The sequence below is a fragment of the Peromyscus eremicus genome, chromosome 4 (genome assembly GCF_949786415.1).
Source record: "Peromyscus eremicus chromosome 4, PerEre_H2_v1, whole genome shotgun sequence".
In the NCBI taxonomy this organism is placed as follows: domain Eukaryota; kingdom Metazoa; phylum Chordata; class Mammalia; order Rodentia; family Cricetidae; genus Peromyscus; species Peromyscus eremicus.
The window spans coordinates 137,978,963-137,999,265 of record NC_081419.1 but is presented as its reverse complement, the minus strand read 5'-3'; the positions used below and the strand labels follow the sequence as shown (position 1 = coordinate 137,999,265).

The window sequence follows — 20,303 nt, the reverse complement described above, 5'->3', positions numbered from 1 at the left end:
CATTTGTAGCTAAGGTTACAGGTGGGGCTTAGCCTAAACCTTGAGAAACAGAGGTGTAATAATAAACAGGAATAAACAGTTTGTTTTTAACTATACGATGGCTTTTAAGCTTAAGATGGAGGCAGGCTGGTTCATCACAGCCTCAGAGCCCCTCCTTGAGCAGATTATGGAAATGACCTTTGCTATTGTGCTTAAACAATGATAATATCTAAGATGTTCTAACCACTGCCAGCCAAACTGTCCTCCTTTTTCACTCCGATATCACACGTCTCCAGGGTCAGGTAGCATTAGAATGGATACCAGCATTTTGAACATCCACAAGAAGGAAGTTGAATTAGCGACATATTTAGTTGGGGACTAGTGAGATGCTTAGTGCAGAAAGTTGCTCCTGGCGGCCCTGGTGTAACAATGGCCGCACGGAATAATCCCTCTGCATACTGTACCAGCTCCTTTGACACTGAGGCATGAGGCTAGAGGCTGCCTTCTGGAGCTCACATCCCTGGCTCTGGGAGGACACAGGTATGGAAGGAGGCAACTTTTTAAATGTATTGAACCAGAAAAACAAGTGTCTGAAAAGTTTCTATGAATATGAGAAACAACATTTGAAATAGAAAACAAGCCCCTCAGAGCCTGCGAGATGGCTTAGCAGGTAAAAATTGCTGGCCACTCAGCCTGACACATTAAGTTCAATTTCTGGGACACACATAGGGGAAAGAGGGAGCTGACTCCTGAGCGTTGCCCTGACTGTCATGATTCTGTCATGGCACATGCCTCCACTAAGTGAAGAAATGTAATAAAAAAAATTTAAAAAGGAAACAAATCTCCCACCACCACACCGTGTGCGTGTGTGTATGTGTGTGTGTGTGTTTTGCTGGGGACAGAAGCCAGTCCCTCAAAAATGCTAGACTCTACCAGTGAGCTGTACCTGCATCCAGAAAAAAAATGTTTTAAAATAAAATTAATGACTACTGTTTTTTTTAATATTGTCTATGTATATGATGTGTATGTAACTGTGTGTGTGTGAGAGTGTGTGTGACGGAGTGTATAAGTGGAGATCAGAAGAAGACACTGTGGCCTTGATTCTCTCTTTCCACTTTTGTGAGTGTTACAGAGACAGAACTTGCATTTTCAGGCTTGCACAGCACACACCTTTATCACTGGCAAAGGCTTTTACCCTGAAGAACCGTCGTGTAAACACCCCGTAAGTCACTTCTAATGGAAGCCTGAAGTTCTTTACAAGTAAGAATAGAGTTAATGGACCACAGAGATTCTCAGTGGTCAAGAGCATGTGTTGCTCTTGTGGGGGACTCAAATGTCATTCCCAGCACCCACTTCTGATGGCTCAGCACCTCCATGACTCCAGCTCCAGGGGATCAATACTTTTGGCATGTGCAGGCACCTCCATGCGTGTGCACACACATGCACACACACAATAAATCTTATAAAAGTTGATTGTGAATTCTGTTCTTATTTGAAATATTTTCTACCATGTTTCTAAAGATTTTTCAAATGAGCCTCCAATTTTAGGGATACTGGCTCTTCCCCTATTTATTTCTTCAGCATCTTAAGATAGACACATTTTCCCTGATTTATAATTGTCATGATTTTCACACTCCTCCTTTTTTTGTTACTAAAAGATTCATAACCTGTTGTTACCTAAAACTGCATACAGAGGACCAAGAGCAGATGAGGACTATATACAGAGACCTGTGAACAGATGGGGACATCTGCATACAGGAGACTATAAACAGACATGAACATCTGCATACAGGGGACTATAAACGGACATGAACATCTGTATACAGAGGCCTGTGAACAGACATGAACATCTGCATACAGAGAGGCCTGTGAACAGACATGAACATCTGCATACAGATGCCTGTGAACAGACATGAACATCTGCAAACAGAAGACTGTGAACAGATGGGGACTGCATATAGAGGCCTGTGAACAGACATGGACATCTGCATACAGATGATACAAGCCACAAGAATATATTATAGAGATTCAGCTGTATATAATAAAGCTATATCTAGAAAGGTCAAGGGATCCTTCTAGAGGGAAGCCATTTATTGGGGAATATTTGGTGTTATTCAGTTTTTACTATATCAGCTGTCTTCTGCTATAAATTTCTTGTGCACTCACATACTACTAGGCCATATGGCAAACAGTATAAGCTTCTCAGACCTTCTGCTGATCTACTAGGTAACACCTCTACAGAGCTTAGGAGATTGGTGGACTGTAGATGCATAGCTTTGTGTCTTGTGCAGATAAAGCTCAGACCATCCCTTTCCTTCAGGCCTAGTGGCATTGCAGAGCTATTGACTCAGGACAATAGGGCTTTTTGCATAACCAGGTGCAGCGAAGACTGGAGCGGAACTCCTGGGTCAGCCAAAGTCCTGAGACTGGAGAGAAGAGAACAAGGCAGAGTTTTCTGTAGACCGTAGGGCGAATGCGGCATGGCCGGAGGAGAGAAGAGCTAGGAAAAGTTTTTGTAGATTGTAGGTGGACTTGAATGAGGTCAGAAGAGGAAGAGAGGAAGAAAACATGGGAGACGGAGGAACGGGAGATGACGATGAGATTGATAGCAGAAGAGCTTAGTTAGGGCTGTGAGAGGACAGAAAAAGTAGGTACAGAGAGGAGCTGTGTGTGGGGACAGAGCGGAAGCTGTATAGATAGAATTTTGTCTTAGAGAAATAAAGTAAATGGACAAAAGAGCATGGTGTACATAGATTCTTTTCGCTCAGATAACTCCACACCGAATGTAGCGTCTTCCCTAGGACTCTAGGAAGAATTTTCTCAGGGCAGGCCCCTGGGAAAATTCTGATATACAGAGGCCTGTGAACAGACATGAACATCTGTAGACAGAAGTCTGTGAACAGATGTGAACATCTGCACACAGAGGACAGTGAACAGATTTGAACATCTGAATATGGATGATTATGGACAGATGTGAACATCTGCATACAGAGGGCTGTGAACAGATGGGGATATCTGCATACAGAGGGATGTAAACAGATGGGGACATTTGCATACAGAGGCCTGTAAACAGATAGGGATATTAGCATATAGAGGCCTATGAACAGATGTTCACCTGCAGACAGCAGATGAGTTATTCAGACTCTGAGACATCAGAATTCACAGGATCCTTTATTAGGAAGAACTAGAGCCTCCATAGGAATGAATGAGAACACTGAAAGAAGAGGTGATGGGGTCTTACACTGAGAAGGGGTCAAAGGATGAAAGGGATTATACCTGAAGAGAAGCTGGGGTGGGGGGAAGGGAATAAGCAAGTTCTGGGGTTCTGTTTGGGAACAGCCAAAGTCTTAGTGGCTAAGACTTGGCCAGTGTCAGCCAATCCAGAGCATCTGCTGGGCTCACAGAAGGAAGTCTCGGATTAGGAGCCAAGACCTGGAGCTTCTTCCAGCTCAACCTTATCACATCCAGGAATATTTGCCTGCAAGACACAAGGGTAAGGATGGGGATGCTTAGCTGTAGTCACCTTGGGAAGCAGATCTTTCAGCTAATGGAAAGGTATGGGATCATTTTCACATCCTCGGGCCAGCAGGGAAACCAGAGGTGATATGCTCAGAGTGACCCATCACGCCTTCTGATTTCCCACTTTAGACCTGTTGTTCCAGGGTGGTGACCATGGTAGCTCACATGCTGCTCCTCTGAGTTGGTCCGGGAGCTCCCTGCTCCCGTGTCCTTTCTATTCCCACGACTCACATCAGACTTGCAGGCTTCCCCTTGCCGACCACCTCCCTCCTGTCCTCTCTTCCCCAAGTCCTTCCATTTGCACCCCCAGGTTGGGGACCTTTAACACTTACGTTTCTTTTTGCAGACAACTCTACCTTCAGTCTGGAAGTTATTAGGGTTCTTGATTGATGTCCAGATAGCTGTTTAGACTTAGTAAAAATACAGGTTGCAGAATTTTAACACTTACGTGATACTTTACAGATGGACGTACAGACACTTTCAGTTGGGAAGTTGTTAAGGTTCCTGTGGCAACCACCATACATGAATTCAGAACAGGACCCAGTTTCTTTATTATACCACCAGCGTGGCATGTTACGCCCACAGGAACCTATAATCTTTGGCTGATTGCATACATCTGTGGGGAAAGCATGGGAGACAGATATTTGGATGCCTGTCTCCTAGGGGACAATCCCATCCCTTTCCTCTCTCCACTGCTCCTTGTCCAGCTCAGAGCTGTGCTTCCAGGTCAGTGGGAGCTCTGACCACCCACTTCAGCCTCTTTGGTCCTGGCTTCCTCATCGGCAGGATGATAACACAGAGTACCACTTTGCTTGTCGGGACAGGACCGTCACAAGAACAGATGCAGCCATTGCACACAGCTCTTTCACTGTCTCTCTGCAGCATCTGAACAAGGACTTCTTGATGATTTTGCCTCATAAATGGACCTCCTTTCTTTCTTCTCTGCCAGGCATGGCCACCATCTAAGTTCAAACATCTCCAGTCTACTGGACATCAGGTTCCAGAGTAAGTGATCCACTAGCTCAGGACAAAGTTACCTCCCAGCCTGAAAGTCCATGTCTTCTCTCTCCACAGCTTCTCTCTTTTACTGCTTCTAACACTCATCCTTTCAAACTCAAGCTTGGAAGTCACCCTGTTCTCCCGTCTGCACGCCTTCATATGGGCTCAACCTCGAGCTGCTCTTCCTAACAAGGCACACTCCTATTCATTCTTCAAAACCCTTCCAATAGCCAGGTATGATGGCATTTGCTTGACATCCTAACACTTGGGAAACCGAGGCAGGAGGATTGCAGTGATTTCAAGGCTGCCCTGAGCTATACAGAAGACCCTGTCTCCAATATTGAAACACTCCCAGGCATCAATGCCTTTCTGATGTCTCCAGGGTCTACTCTTTAGCCCTTGATGTTCATGCATCTGTTTTATGTCTGTGATGAAAATTTATCATGACTTTATCCATATTTTCTGAGTGCTGGAGAACATGAGCTCTTCATGGGCAATGGCTGTGCCTTAGCTTGGAACAGCAGTTCTGAGCAGATTAATTGGCAAAGAATGGATATTTCAGGAATATTCTCAGAAGGAAAGAAAGAAGGAAAGAGAGAAAGAAAGAAAGAAAGAAAGAAAGAAAGAAAGAGAAAGGAAGAAAGAGAGAGGGGGAGGAAGAGAGAGGGGGAGGAAGAGAGAGGGGGAGGAAGAGAGAGAGAGAGAGAGAGAGAGAGAGAGAGAGAGAGAGAGAGAAGAAGAAGAAGAAGAAGAAGAAGAAGAAGAAGAAGAAGAAGAAGAAGAAGAAGAAGAAGAAGAAGAAGGGAGGGAGGGAGGGAGGGAGGGAGGGAGGGAGGGAGGGAAGGAGGGAGGGAGGGGAGGAGGGAGGGAAGCAAGGAAGGAAGATCCCAAACTTAAGCATTAACTGAACAGCCGATTTCCCTGCTGTAAACTACCGTCACAGCCACACAACTTTGCTATTAAGGCGTTGCCGTGGGTTTAGCATTTGACACACGTCACATCTCCTCTTGTGTGGCCGTCCTCCTACTGTTCTCACTGTGCAGGTAGGGACAGGAGACTTGCAGAAGTGAAGTGACTCTCCTGATGTCACACAGCTGGTGTGGGAGTTAAATGTAGATGACCCACCAGGTGTGGTGGTGCACGCTTAGAACCCCAGACATCAGAAGGCTGAGGCAGGAGGATGTCAAGGTTGAGGTCAGCCTGGCCTACCAGCGATTCCCTGACTCAGCAACCAGCACCCACGCAGAGCACAGTCAGGGTTCAGGACCACAGGGAGGATCAAGTCCAGACCTCTGGGCGCCCTCCCTCCTCCAGCTTCACCTTCTTCACTTGCCAGCGGTTCCAGGCCTGGTCACATGTCACCTGACACAGGGCCTTCCCGTGAGCACTGGCTGGTGTCTGGAAGGCTACTCCTCCCTGTGTTTGCCTGCATACTACCCATCCTTCAGATCCCAAGTCCTATATGCCTTTCCAGGAAAAGCTTTCGTGGCCACAGTGAGCAGGTGGAGTCCATCACGGGTGTCACGAGCACCCGTAAATATCTGTTGATTGATAAAATGGGTGGATAGTTTTGATGGCCTTTTGTAGAGCTCCAGGAAATGAGCAGAGAGGAAAGAGTACTGAAGGCTACAGCAACGGAGGACGGTATCCTGGGTTTATGTCAGTCTGAGCAGGACAAACAAGCCAGGATCGCAGGACACCTGCCTCATGCTGATCCTGCAACCAGACACGCCATTGCTGTTTGCTGAGACTTTGCTACCTGACATCTCAGAACAGCACCCGAGAGTGGTCAGGGGGTCACGTGACCCAGTGCCCACATCTATCTAGCTACTTGGCATCTCAGAACAGCACCCGAGAATGGTCAAGGGGTCACATGACCCAGTAACAATATCCATCTTATAAAAGGATAACTGAAGTTCAAAATGGAAAGGCCACACTCAGTAAACAGCTCATTAAGAGCACTTACTGCCTTTTCAGAGGACCTGGGTTCAGTTCCCAGCACCCACATGGCAGCTCACAACCATTATATCACCAGTTCCAGGGAATATGATTCCCTCTTCTCTCATCCATGGGCACTGTATGTATTTGGTGTACATACATACATACATGCAGGCAAAACATTCATACACATAAAATAACCTTTTTTTTTTTTAAGAAAAAGCCATATTGTTCCCTTCATACACTGAAATCGAAGAAAAATGAAAAAGGGCAGTTACCCTGTCCAGCACTGTCAAAACCTACATCAGTCAGATGCCATAAGAATCTTAGTCAAACTAACCCTTAATGATCCAGGAGAAGGCACAGCAGGACCAGCAGAGGAGGGTGGGGTGGTGACCCAGAAGGCCCAGCAGGACCAGCATAGGAGGGCAGGGTGGTGACCCAGAAGGTACAGCAGGGCCAGCAGAGGAGGGCAGGGTGGTCCAGTGGACCAGGCAGCTACCTTTGTGGTCCAAGCATCGTTTAGCACAGGCGAACATGCAGCACTTTTCCCTGCTTAGACAGTCTCTGTGCGTCGTACACTCGTTTTTTTCTTCAAATGCACAATGTACTTTATATTTGGGACATCCTATAGGAGGAGAAGGGGTGGTCCCTTGAGGTGTTGAAGGAGATACGTTCTTCCCAGTTCCAGGCACCACTGCAGAGCTGAGGAACCGTGTTTGCCCCTCAACTGTCATGGGAGGAGGTAACCCTCAGGGACTCAGGGTTTCCCCAGCACTGGCCTCATCTCCACCTGTGATGACTCAGCTCCCAATCCCTGGGACCTTCCCTAGCCCTCTCTCCACCCCCTACAGGATCCTCCAGAGAGGGACCCGCTCCTTTGGGACTGTTCTGATTCTTTGGCTTTGTCCTTGGTTGGCCCCTGTAGCTCTCACTGTTTGCCCAGATTGTTGTCCTGAAGGTTACTGGAACAAAGTTTGAAAAGCCTAGGTCAAGATGCCTGGGCTAAAAGAACAGTGACTGATACTAACAGAGGACTTACGGAGCACTTGGGAGGACTTACGGAACACTTGGCCTTCCCCCTGCTTCTCACTGCACAGTTCCGAGTAAGTCCTGTCAATGTTCCACACAGTGAACAGAGGCATCCAGAGCATGGGGAGGCTCTGTGGACTTGTGTAGGCTCACACAGGTCACCAAGGAGTAGACCCAGAATTTGTGCCTGTCATGGGGCCTCCTAAGCACTCACTTGCCCTACTACCTTCAAGTGCTCAACGTGTTTCAGCTGGCAAGGATGAAATCCCCATGCATCACCACTCAAAGGGACCCTGGAGGCTGTTCTTTAGCACACAGGTAAGGTCCTGTGTGGATACAGGAAAGCTTTGGGGAGCTGCAGTGGGCAGGTAAGGAGGCTGATGGGGTGGTGCTAGAGAGAGGCTCATCCTTCAGTGGAAATCCCTTGGGCTGTTTAATCCCCAGTGTCCATTGAATGTACACTAGTCCCAGTACCTCCAGGAAGAATTCCTTATTATGGTGGAGAGTCAACTACCACAGACCCAGCACCCTGTATTCACCCAGGGCATCTTTCCAAGATAGTGGGAAACAGTGATCCCAAACATCTCACCCCCACCCGGGGACACACTCTCATCTGCAGTGTGTCTTGCTGTTTAATCCCAGGAAATTTCTTCTCCCCATGCTAAGAACTGCACCCCTGTACTTACTTATTAAGAACCCCTCTGCCAGCTCAGGTTCCCAGATGCCCCATAGGAAGATGAAAGGGACCAGGAATGTCAGAAGTCCCCAGAGTCTCATTTTAGGAAGCAGTAGCCTGGCTGGAGGCATTAAAGCAGGAGGAGCTGGTCAGTGGCTCTGGCCCTTGCTCTGTGGCTCTGTGGCCCTGTGCCCCAACAGTCCAGGAAGCAACTCTGGACACGAGCCAGTCATGTTCCCTCCCGGAGGCCATCAGTGGCCTGGCTGTACCCACAGTGCATGCTGTAGAGGAAAGATCTCTGACTCTCTGGCCTGGGCCCTGCAAGCTGAGGTTCTCTGGCTCTCTGGTTTACTAGGGAGAGGGGTGCACTTACTTGGGGTCTTCTGGAATCTCTTAGCAAAGTTATGTGAATTCTAGAACCTTCCTTTTCCCAGGGGCAAATTGGGGTTTGGGAATATCCTAGTCCTTTTTCTCTGTGATTCTTCTCTTCTTCGGTGCTTTTTTTCCTCCTTTTCTCCCATTCTCCCTTCTTCCCTTGTAGCTGGAAGTTTTCCTGTGTCCCACCTGGTCCCATGACTGCTTGGTCCCAAGTAAACACACAGAGGCTTATATTAATTACAAACTGTATGGCCAATGGCTCAGTCTTCTTGCTAACTAGCTCTTATAACTTAACACATTTCTACTAATCTATGTGTTGCCACATGGCTGTGACATTACTGATCTGCTGGCATCTTGTTACTCCTTGAATGGCAGGCTGGCGTCTCTCCCACTCTGTCTTTCTCCTCTCTGTCTCTCTGCTTGGATTTCCCACTTGCCTCTAAACTGCCTTGCCATAGGCCAATAGGAGCAACACATATTCACAGTATACAGAGAGACTTCCCACAGCTCTTCCCCTTTTCTATCTAATCAAAAGGAAGGTTTTAACTTTAGCATAGTAAAATTATATATAACAAAACAGAATTATCAAGCAAGAATTACAATTATAATATCTAATCTATTTGTATTTGGTAAAATTCAGGAAAATGTGCTATCATCTATTCTATATTTGGGAGTCTAAAGTTTTATATCTGATTTACCTTTTATCATAAGTAAAGAAAACTAATTATAACTATCTAGTCTTCAACTCCATCAAAGACCCCAGAAGGATATAATATTACCCAAGTAAACAGGAAGTAAACTGTAAGCAACTTCCAAGTTTCTAGAAATGATAGAGATATCTAGAGCCTGGACAGTAACCCAAAATTCCTCTGCAACATTGGGGCATCCATCTTCAGTCCTAGAGTCTCTGATAGACTTCATTGAAGCAGAAAATTTGAAGGATTGTCTTGCCTATCAGCAAGGTTCATCAGTCACTTCTCCCCATGTCCTGCTGAATGTCTGGCAGTCTCCTCTGTGAAGCAGGAACCTGAAGGACCATCTCGCTTTGACAAAGTTCAGTGGTCACCTTCCTATAGGTTCTGGATGTCTGATTTATACAACATACTGTCAATCAGTCCAGGCAAGAGCAGTTTCTTGCCCAAATGGCTAACTTTTGCCACAAAGAAAACAAACTCCATATGGAATTTGTTCGATGCCCATCATTTTCTCTGAAGTAGATTGGTGCTGCCAGGAGCAGACATGTCTCAATGTCCAGAAAAGTCAAAGTTTTTAAAACATTTTAAATACCTTATTCTGTAGGTCTTTGAAGTGTTTGAAGATTACCTACCTAATTGAAATATATCTATGTATACTAGAAAACTTAACTAACATGACTATAAATTTGATTATCATAGATGACTATTAATTTATATTTCTTAATTATATTATAATTTTAAATGAGTTGCATAAACATAATACCTTAAAAATGAATATATATAGTATAACAAAATTAACTTTAAATTTGTATCAATAAACCAAAATCTGTATTAATATAAAATAGGTAAGATTAATAGTTGTTTTTGGATTAAAGTAGATTTAATAATCTACTCTTTTATCCTATCATTTCTATATCCCATTTTCTTCTCTGGACAAGATCCCTGAATCTAATCTTTTTGTTCAGCTTTCTTTCTGACCATTATCCATTACAACTTGTAACCAACCCCCCTAAACATATGACTAATATCCATAATTTATTTTGGGGAATGTGGGCATAGTTCTCTAGACTACTTCCTGCTGATTGAGGTTGCTGGTAATCTTATGGAGATCCTGAGAAAATTTAGGATTATAGTCAAGTCCTGGACTGGAGTAGTTTGTGAAGCTGGATCATCTCAGCCAGAAGCCTTGAAGCCTTTCTGGATGCAGAACTCAGAGGAAATTGCAACAGAGGCGTTCTGAAATGTTGGATCATCTGGACCATCTGTTTCCATTGGAAATTTTTCAGGGGGGTCTTGCTGAATCAAACCTGATTTTTTCTTAACACAGAATGAATCCACAGCCTCTCATTTCCTGTGAAAATAAAAGCAGAACCTCTTTTCCAAAGCAACATATCCTTAGATCCAAATTTTGAAGTCAAGATATCTTTAAAATATATATGTTGATTTAACTTAGCAGCCTTTACAATGAAATATCTTTCTGCAGCTATCTCATTAACAGTAAAAGAAAAACTCAAAGAAAACACAATAATAAACATAATCTAGACTCTGCGTATTTTTCACCTTTATGTGGCTTATTTCTTTTATATTACTTTTACTGTCTCTTTAAAGACTTTATTTTTTAAAACTATTTATTTCTTTGTATAACTGCCTATATTTCTTTTCCTCTCCCTTCCAAGCCTACATACATTTGTACATACACTGTACACTGTTTAGACATTTTTTCCATCTGAATCTGTCCTGTTGTGTATCTGTAATCCTTTTCTGACCAGGAGAGTTTTTAAACTGTTAAGCTGCATGGCTAGGATCAAAAGCTGCAGTTTTGGCTGATGGTTCTACCCTGCACGTTTTTTCCACATGGTGGAGGTACGTTTACCACCAGCCCTGGAAGCTATGCTCACCACCAACTCTGGGAAGCAGTGGGTCTATGCCTCCACCAAGCAGTGCGCAGCCCAGAAACTTTTTTTTTGGTCTGTACTAGCAAAAGCTAAATCCATCATGCAGTGCATTGCCAGACTTAGAGATGCCTCTGATCTTGTCAGGAATCTGCCATGCTATGCTCAAGCTTGAATGCCACAGTGTCTCTGTACTGCAGCCCACATGAGAGACACGAACTAGGAAGCTGCTCTTGACTCAATTTCTGTGTGGTCAGAATCTTTTTTAAGGTTTTTCAGGTCTTTGTGGATCAATGTCCAATGGCTACATTCCCTCCATTCTTTCCTCCTTTTCTTTCTTCTCTCGCTTCAACCCTCTCTTTTTTTTGAAACAGGATCCCATCTATCCCAGGCTGGTCTCAAACTTGCTATAGAGTAGGAGACTTCTGCTCCTTCTGCATCCACCGCCCCCCCAGTGCTGAAATTACAGACCTGCATCACCTCACCGGGTTCACTTGGGGCTGGAGCGGGGCTGGGGGCTTCAGGCATGCTGGGTAAACACTAGACCAATCAGCTGCATCCTGCCTTGGCTGTGTCTTGTCCTTTTTCTGGACTATTTTTACAATGTACACTCCTCACATATCCTTCTACCCCATAAAAATGTATAATTATCATTTGCCCAGTAAAACTTAAAATTAAAAAGGTAATGTGTAAGATGTTCCAAAAGGAAGAGCTATGTCACAATAAAAAAAGAAAGCAAATATTGAGAAATGAGAACCCTAAGAAAAAGAAAGGTGAACTACATCTAACTGAAACCATGCTACAGAACAATATTATTCTAAACACTGAAAACTAAAAGACATGTATCATGGAAACTATATGAAGGACTTAAAAAGTAAGTTTATCGATGGCATTCCAGACACATTCTATTCACTTGGAATCCTAATTCTAGGCTGGACAGCTAAAGGCACAGTGACATGTCATAGGCTTGTCCCCTGAGTGAGACAAATTCTGAACCTCACAGTCTTTATTCCCCCTCACCCTGTGTGTGTTCATGTGTGTGCACAGGTTGGAAGTTAGAGGACAATCTTGGGTGCTGTTCTTCAGGTGACAACCATCTTTGTTTTTTTTTTTGAACAGGTCATTCTCTGGTCTGGACTCGCCAACCAGGCTAGGCTAACTGGCCAGGCTGCCCTGGGATCCCCTGTCTCTCATCCCCAGGTCTGGGTTTACAAATATGTACCTGACTTCCCACCCCTGTAGGTTCTGGAGCTTGAACTGTGTATTCACGCTTGCAGGGCAAACACTCTACCTCCGAGACAGTTCTTGGCAATTTTTACCCATCTTGTCTTTGCTTTGCTTCCATGGACCACATCCTCAGGGGAAGAGCTTTGAATTGTCCTTTTGTGTGGAACTTGGAACTTTCCATACTTTCAAAACATATGAGAGGTAGAGACATGTTTTTGTCGTTGTCGTTTTGTTTGTTTGTTTTTGTTTTGTTTTTTTGTTTTTGTTTTTTTTTTTTGAGACAAGGTTTCACTGTGTAGCCCTGGCTGTCCTGGAACTCACTATGTAGATCAAGCTGGCCTCGAACTCAGAGATCTGTCTGCCTCTACCTCCTGGGTGTGTGCACCACCACACCTGGCTTGAGACATGGTTTTTAAGAATGATTTCATGAAAGAAGAGGTGCCAGTGAGATGGCTCAAAGGCGAAGGCTTTTGTCACTCTGTAGCTAGAGTTTTCCTGCCTGGCCCACAGTCAGGGCAAATCTCTCTCACCTGCCAGTCCCACAGCCGCTCAGACCTAACCAAGTAAACACAGAGACTTATATTGCTTACAAACTGTATGGCCATGGCAGGCTTCTTGCTAACTTTTCTTACAGCTTAAATTAATCCATTTCTATAAATCTATACCTTGCCACGTGGCTTGTGGCTCACCGGCATCTTCACATGCTCTTTGTCATCTTGGCGGCTGGCAGTGTCTCTCTGACTCAGTCTTCCACTTCCCAGCTTTATTCTCCTCCTTGTCCCGCCTATACTTTCTGCCTGGCCACTGGCCAATCAGTGATTTATTTATTGACTAATTAGCAACACTTTTGCCATACAGACCATTCCACAGCATCACTCAAGCCTCACAACCTGAGCTGAATCCCCCAAACCCATGTATTGAGGAAGGGTACATAGTTGTCCTCTGATGCCCCCACATGCTGTGGCATGCACCCCCATCCAATCGTAATCATAATCACAGTAAAATTAGAAAACCCCCCACCCCCACCCCCACCCCCCCGCAGATTGCAGGCCCATTAACTTCAGGAAGAAACACGGACTTTAGGAGTCCACACAAAATGTCCTCAAATCCTTTTGTGCATGTGTGCTGTCTGGCAGATCTTCCTGTGTCTCTAGTCTCTATGTACCCGAGCATGAACAGAAACAATCTTGCCAAATCCATTTTTCAAATGAGCGGCGGTAGAAGCAAAACTAGGCCATATTGAAACAGTGAGTTCACAGCAGGACTAGGACTTTAAGTCTGTTCATGCCCCACTGTTATTGTCCCCTACCCTTTTTTGTGACAGGGTCTCATGTAGCCCAGGCTAGACTAACTCTTTATGTAGACTTGGAATCCTGATCCCCCCACCTTCACCTCCAGAGAGCTGGGATGACAGACAGATTGAGGTCGTCACATCAGGTTTATGTGGGGTTGGGGATTAGACCCAGGGCTTTATGACACTAGGCAAGTCTTCTGTCGACTGAACTACACCCCAGCCCGGATTTTATCCTGTGTTATAATACCGTCATGTATGGGGGCTTGCCCAGTTTTATTCTGTGTTATAACACCGCCATGTCTGAGGCTCTGGTTTACTCTAGTTTTTCAACAATGCACTGGGAAGCTCTTCAACAGTGTCTGCTTGTCCCCAACAAACCCAGGTCTCACAGCATCTTTCTTAAATTTATTTTTATTATTTTATGTGTAGGAGAGTTTTGCCTATGTGAATGAATGTCTGTATACTACGTGCATGGGTGGTACCAGAAGTGGCCAGGAGAAGAGTCCAGATCTCCTGGGACTGGAGATCTAGATAATTAGAAGCAGCTTCATGACTGGAGGGAATCAGACCCAGGTCCTCTGGAGGAGCACCCACCACTCTCTCTATTGAGTTATCTTTCCTGCCCACCTTGACAGCACGTTGGCAAATGAATTCCTTCGAATTAAACCAGACTCATTCTGTGGTAAAGTTGCCAAATTTACCCGCCCTGCCCCCCACAAAACACACAGAGAATGACTAGTTAAGTAAACGACAAATAATTTTAATATACCCACATTCCTTGTATCCACAGTAATATATGTTCCATAGTAATATAACGATGTTCCATAGGATAGACATGGGTTTGGGAAGCCTATAGATAGATCTGTTTCCCATCATGCTTATCCTAGGGACTCTCCTAATGACTGGCTACAGGCTAATCTGATCAATTAATTCTCAAGACTGGATTGACAGACATAAATGGGTAAAATTTTAAACCAAAAGAATTGCTTAAGCATATGGCCTCAGCCTTCTGAGGAGGCCTGCAGTCTCTGACTGAAGGACTTAAGCTAACGGGGGAGGCAAGAGTTTTGACATTCGCTACTGCTACTTGTACCGGGGCACGCCAGTTACCATGTGGTGGGTAGGTGGTGTTGTTTTTGCTTTGTTTTTTAATAAAAAATGAGGGTTCGGTGAAGCTAAATGACCAAGCTGAGACCACACAGCTGGTAGCAGGCTGAGCCTGGAAAAACTCAGGTCTAACTCCCAGCACAAGCTTTTCTACCATTCTATCTTGATTCTGTATTGATGCATCAAATCTTCACAGTGTTTCATCTGCATTCCCACAACAACAAGGCTGCCATGCTAACTGTATTTTCCCATTTTCTAGATGAGGAAAACTGAGGATCTAAGTTATGCTATAGGTATAAGTGACCTAGGACAGGGCCCAAATCACGACTACTGACTTGGAGTTAACATTCTCATTACTGGAGAACCTGGGTGCTGTTGTACACCTGCAGGGTGGGGTGGGGCGGGGCGTCGGAATTCTTTTAAAGGCAGAGAAGGTGGCAGCAACTTCAGCAAATCATCATACTGTTGCTTCAGGAGCTCCGGGGAATGACCTCTGAGGCATGGTCACGGCTCTGCAGGCTCTGAAACTCTGCAGGCTCTGAAACTCTGCAGGCGAGACTCACATGGGCATCTGCGGTATCAAGACATTCCCGTTTCCCTTCCCCGCCTCCTCCCTGTTTCTGAAATGTGTTTACCTGGAGTAAGCTACAGACATGATTGGGTCTTCTCATCTTGAAAAAAAGGCACCTGTGGGAGCCCTGGCTCAGTGGGTAAAGGCACTTCCCTGAGCTCTGCCCCTGGAGCTCACAGTGGGGAGACAGAACAGACTCCCCAAAGTTGCCCTCTAACCACCACATGCGCACTGTGACGTGCTCCCCATCTCCCACACTAAACATTTCAAAATGCACATGGGTCTCGAATATTATTAAGGACCAGCCTTAATAATCTTCTTCCCAGGGGCTCAGAAGAGAAGCTACGAACGGCGAGAATTATTTTCGGGAAAAGAATCTAAGTACACCAAGCTCTTTTTCCATCTACTTTTTTCTTCTGAAATAAAATCCTGTCTACACAGCTACAGTTCTGTTCTCGGGTCTAGCTCCTTTCTTGCCTGATTTCTCTCTACATTTATCTGCTGTCCCTTCTAAGTTCTATCTTAATTCTCTCACCTTGGTTCTGCCCCGTCTTGGTCTTTCTCATCTTGTTCTTCTCCATCTGGCTCTCATCTTTCATCTCATTCTTCTAGTTCTCCATCCAGTTCTCCAGTCAAAATCCTCTCCAGTCAAAATCCTCAAAATCCTCTCCCAGTCTCTGAGGTTTACAGTTATATACCCATGCAATAGCAGTGCTCTAACCAAAGCAAGGTCAGCAGGCTTGAATTCGTGCAGGGTCATAAAGGCAGACAGGAGTTTTCCTCAGGCAGTGACCATCAGACTCTCTTTTACAACCCAAAGGTGAGTGGTAAAGGAGGAGGTCAACTAAGAGCTAAAATCCGTTAATCTATCAGAAAAAGGGAATTTATGTGCGCAAACTACATTCTAGGGGTGGTGAGGTAAATGTTAGGAGTCTATAATGTTAGTATAAATACCACTAAGGCTTCATAAGAAAGGAGGGTCTGAGCTTAAATTGCACAAGAAATAAAGCTATCCGCTTAACCTAAGAGACAGCGTTGTTTCCATAAGGGTGTTACCTTAGTTTAGGAGATCATTTGGCCTTGGATGCTTGATAGGTATTTTGGAAAAATACACTGTTAGGAGTTCTTGGAAGCACACATAGATTGCAGACAAGGAAATCATTGTAGGAACCAGCTAACATATATACAAAAGCTAAAAATATCACCCAGACTTCTTTTTTTCCTTTTTTTTTTTTTTTTTTTTTTTTTGGTTTTTCGAGACAGGGTTTCTCTGTGTAGCTTTGCGCCTTTCCTGGATCTCGCTCTGTAGCCCAGGCTGGCCTCAAACTCACAAAGATCCGCCTGCCTCTGCCTCCCGAGTGCTGGGATTAAAGGCGTGTGCCACCACTGCCCGGCTCACCCAGACTTCTTAAGCCATGGCTTGACCTTTGGAAAGGTCCTTGACCTTTCCAAGTAATAGCTTTTGTGATAGTAGCTGGACTCCATTACATTGTCCTGCGGCCAGCAGCACATGGGACAAGAAGAAGCATGATGAAGCTGCCACTTGAAAGGGGGATTATTGGTCTGTCAAGCTGTCTAGACAAATCATAAAATGCTAGAGTTGTGTGGGGCCAGAAAGAATGAGAGGAATTTCTTTGTTAACTGGAGGTCATTTGGGGCGTGTCTGTGTGTGTGTGTGTGTGTGTGTGTGTGTGTGTGTGTCTGTATGTGTCTGTGTATGTGTGTGTCTGTGCATGTCTGTGTGTGTGTGTGTCTCTGTATGTCTGTGTGTGTCTGTGTATCTGTGCGTGTGTATGTGTCATGTGTGTGCATGTCTGTATGTCTGTGTGTATGTGTCGTGTGTGTGCCTATATGTCTGTATGTCTGTGTGTATGTGTGTATGTGTGTGTGTGTATGTCTCTTGCACGTGCTCAAACCTGTACTAATCTGAGGCACCCAAATCCTGTACTGCCTGCCCATGTCTCCAGACAACCTCATGCTTTCTTCCCCGTCCTCAGTGGAGCAAAGCGAAGGCCCTGAATCGTGTCTGAAGTTGCTTCGGACATGAGCACAGAAAGCCACCTGGAAACTATTCCAAAGGAAGCCCTGTGACGACTCAAGTGTGACCTATTAGCCAAGAACAAGACGGTGGGAAGGCGACCAAGAAGGACTAGGTGCAGCACCAAGAACAAGTGTGCCACAGGAAGTCCTGAGGTGACTGTTCCAGGCCGGTCTTAACTTGCTGCCTCAGACAGATCCCTTCTCACTTGTGGCTCTGCTTTCTCATGAAGTAACCCGGCCTGGGAACCCTCTCTGCGTGGACTGCGCTTCCCTCCAGATGTGCCTGACCCAGGCCCCTGCTCTTGGCTCACACAGGCATCTTCCCCTCCATGGCTCCACCGGCTTCCGGAGGAGTGGAGCTCTCCTGTTGCTTCTCTTCCTCTCTTTGGAGCAGACTTCCACATGGCACAGTGCCAAAATCAAACGTGGGTCATTCTCCCCGGGAAGTGGTTTTGGGGACCGAGGGCTGGAATGAGGCAAAGGCTAGCGTTGTTGGCAATGGCTGGTTGGTTCAGTGTACCAGAGCTACCTCTGTTTACCACTCTACGGCTTCCTTCACCTGCTTACCCCAAATTATTTCCCTAGATTTCCTCAATGTGTGTCTTCAGATTTTTGTGAGTACAGTCATTAGGCATGAGTCTGATGAAAGAGAGCCAGAGAGGATGCTACCGCAACAGTGACGGTGAACCAGGGCAAGAGGCCGAGTGTTACTCCAGGGAAGGGGCAGCCAGGAGGGGGGTGGGGGGGGTGGGGAGAGATTGAAGAAACAGAACTGACCCAAATCCTGAATGGACCGGAATCTGGGGTTGAGGGAGGAGAGGTAAGCCCCTTCTCCACCGGTGTTCAGAACTGAATTGTTGATGTGTGGAAGGTCAAGATGGAGAATGGAGTGCAGAGTGCGCTTTGGGCCTTCCAGACACCGGCTCTGTGTTAAACACACTGAAACACAGGCTCTTACGAGCTGCTTGAATAGCTTCTCCTCAGATGACTGGAAACGGAGGTCTTCAGTTCAGGATAAAGGGTGGGCCTGGGGGAAAGATCCCAGAACCAGTCAGAACCACGGGAATGGCTGTGCCAAGCCAGGAAGAGTCCAGGAAGTTCAAGAGACAGCTGAGACCAGGAAATGTGCAAGAGTCCTTGAGAGTGCACACACGGTAAGTGACTGAGAAGAGCCGTCCAGGGAGGGCTAGCTAAGGAAAGCGGGGGAAACAGACAGTAACAAACCCACGCAGAGGTCCCCGGGAAGCAGGAGGAAGGCTGGAGTCAACACTAGTAAGGTGGAGCTTGGACTTCGTAATCTCAAGGTTCCCTGGCTATACCTCTTGACCACTGTGAGGTGATTCCACGTTATTTGTCTAGCTCTTCTTGTGCTTAAACGTAGCATCCAGATGCCCACTTCAGCATTGCATAGGATATCTCTAAAAAACAGGACCATCTAGGCCTTACTTTCTAGAAATTCTGGTTTAGTTCATAGTCCATATGTTCTGAATGATGCACAAAGGTACACTCCAGATGAGAACCATCCTTAGCTACGGGCCATCCTTGCTGGGTATGTCAAGAGTTGTGTGAAGGGCAGAATGCATGGTGGCGGCTCCTGAAGTGAGTCCTGTAAATTCCAGACCCCACCCGATTCACTGTGTCATCCCACCTGACATAATTCTGTGACCCAATGGCACTGACATGTTGGCCTTCTCACCTAAAGTTACATAGTTCCAAAACCCAAGAAAATCTCACCTCTTCGATTAAATCCTGATGATAGGTGCTCAATTTAGAGCCCTGGAGCCCTGTATTAACCACCTCCTGCTACGGGACCTCTCTCTGAAGGTCAGAAATCTGGCATGATGCATCTGGGTTCTTAGATTCTCACCGAGCTGAGCGTGTGGTGCCGGTCAGGGCTGCTGTTGCCCCCTGGGACTGTGGGTCCTCTTCTCAGATCACTTGTAACATAATCATTTCCTTACAGTTTCAGGGCTGAGGCTCTCATTTCTCTAGTCTGCTCTGAAAGGCCACCCTCACTTCCTGCCGCTCGGCCCTCTGCTGCCGTGGTCAAAGCTGCTGAGTGAACATGTTGGAGTAGCTCTAACTTCTCTGCCAGCCAGAAAATCCTTCTTTGAAGAGACCCTGTTGGTTGGGTGTGGCCAGTTGGGTTACCTCTGTGTCTTAAGGTTAAGTGGTTTAGGACTTGAATTGCACCTGCAAAGTCCTCCATAGCATGCCTAGATTAGTGCTTGATCCCAAAACAAGAGGACAGGGGTATTGAGGCACAACTTTAGAATTCTGGACACCATAAACCATGAAGCCAGAAGTCATGCCATGCACCTAAAAGGGAGGAAGCAACCTCATAATTAACCAGATTTGGCCCAGTGAGTGTATCATGGGCAACATCCACTAAGTTCCTATGAGCAGACTCTAAGTTAGGGATCAGCATTCTGGTCTTATAGATGGAAACTTGGGACTCAGACAACGAAAAGTATTTTTCAAATATTATTTGTCTGGTTAATGTTGGCACCAAGCTGACAAGACTAGATCTTTCTGATAATGATACTTCCTTCCCTTACCCCACACACCATTTCTTTCTCTCTTAGAGTTAACTAACTTAGAAAGCCCTGTAACTGAACGCAGACTGGTCCTGAGCTCACACAAGATGCCAGGGACCAAAGTCAGGACTCCTGGTTCCTCTTCCCATTTTGTGTCCTCTACTCCTTATCAATCTCCCCTGTGGACAGTGGAGCTGGGGGCAGGGGACTTAACCATTAAAGTCATCAGGTCACAAGGCAATAACTCGTTCGTTTCAGACAGATGCCTTTGTCTCCACCTAGTTACATGTATTGGAATCCAAGGTGGCTTTCCTTCAGTTACCTGAGCACAAAGTCCTGATTCAGCTCCATGAAAAGGAACCAAGTGTGGAGAGAGACAGATGTGGCCCTTAAGTATAGGCAAGGGAAGAACTAAGAGT

General features: G+C 45.7%; 1 long non-coding RNA gene across 1 annotated transcript; it reads right to left on the bottom strand.

The window, feature by feature from the left end:
- Nucleotides 1–3,133: 3,133 nt before the first annotated feature.
- Nucleotides 3,134–4,383, bottom strand: LOC131908727 (uncharacterized). Its single transcript, XR_009378654.1, has 2 exons — nt 3,947–4,383; nt 3,134–3,457 (listed from the first exon to the last, which is right to left on the bottom strand). It is a non-coding gene; the product is annotated as an uncharacterized LOC131908727 (long non-coding RNA).
- Between the last annotated feature and the right edge of the window lie 15,920 nt (nt 4,384–20,303).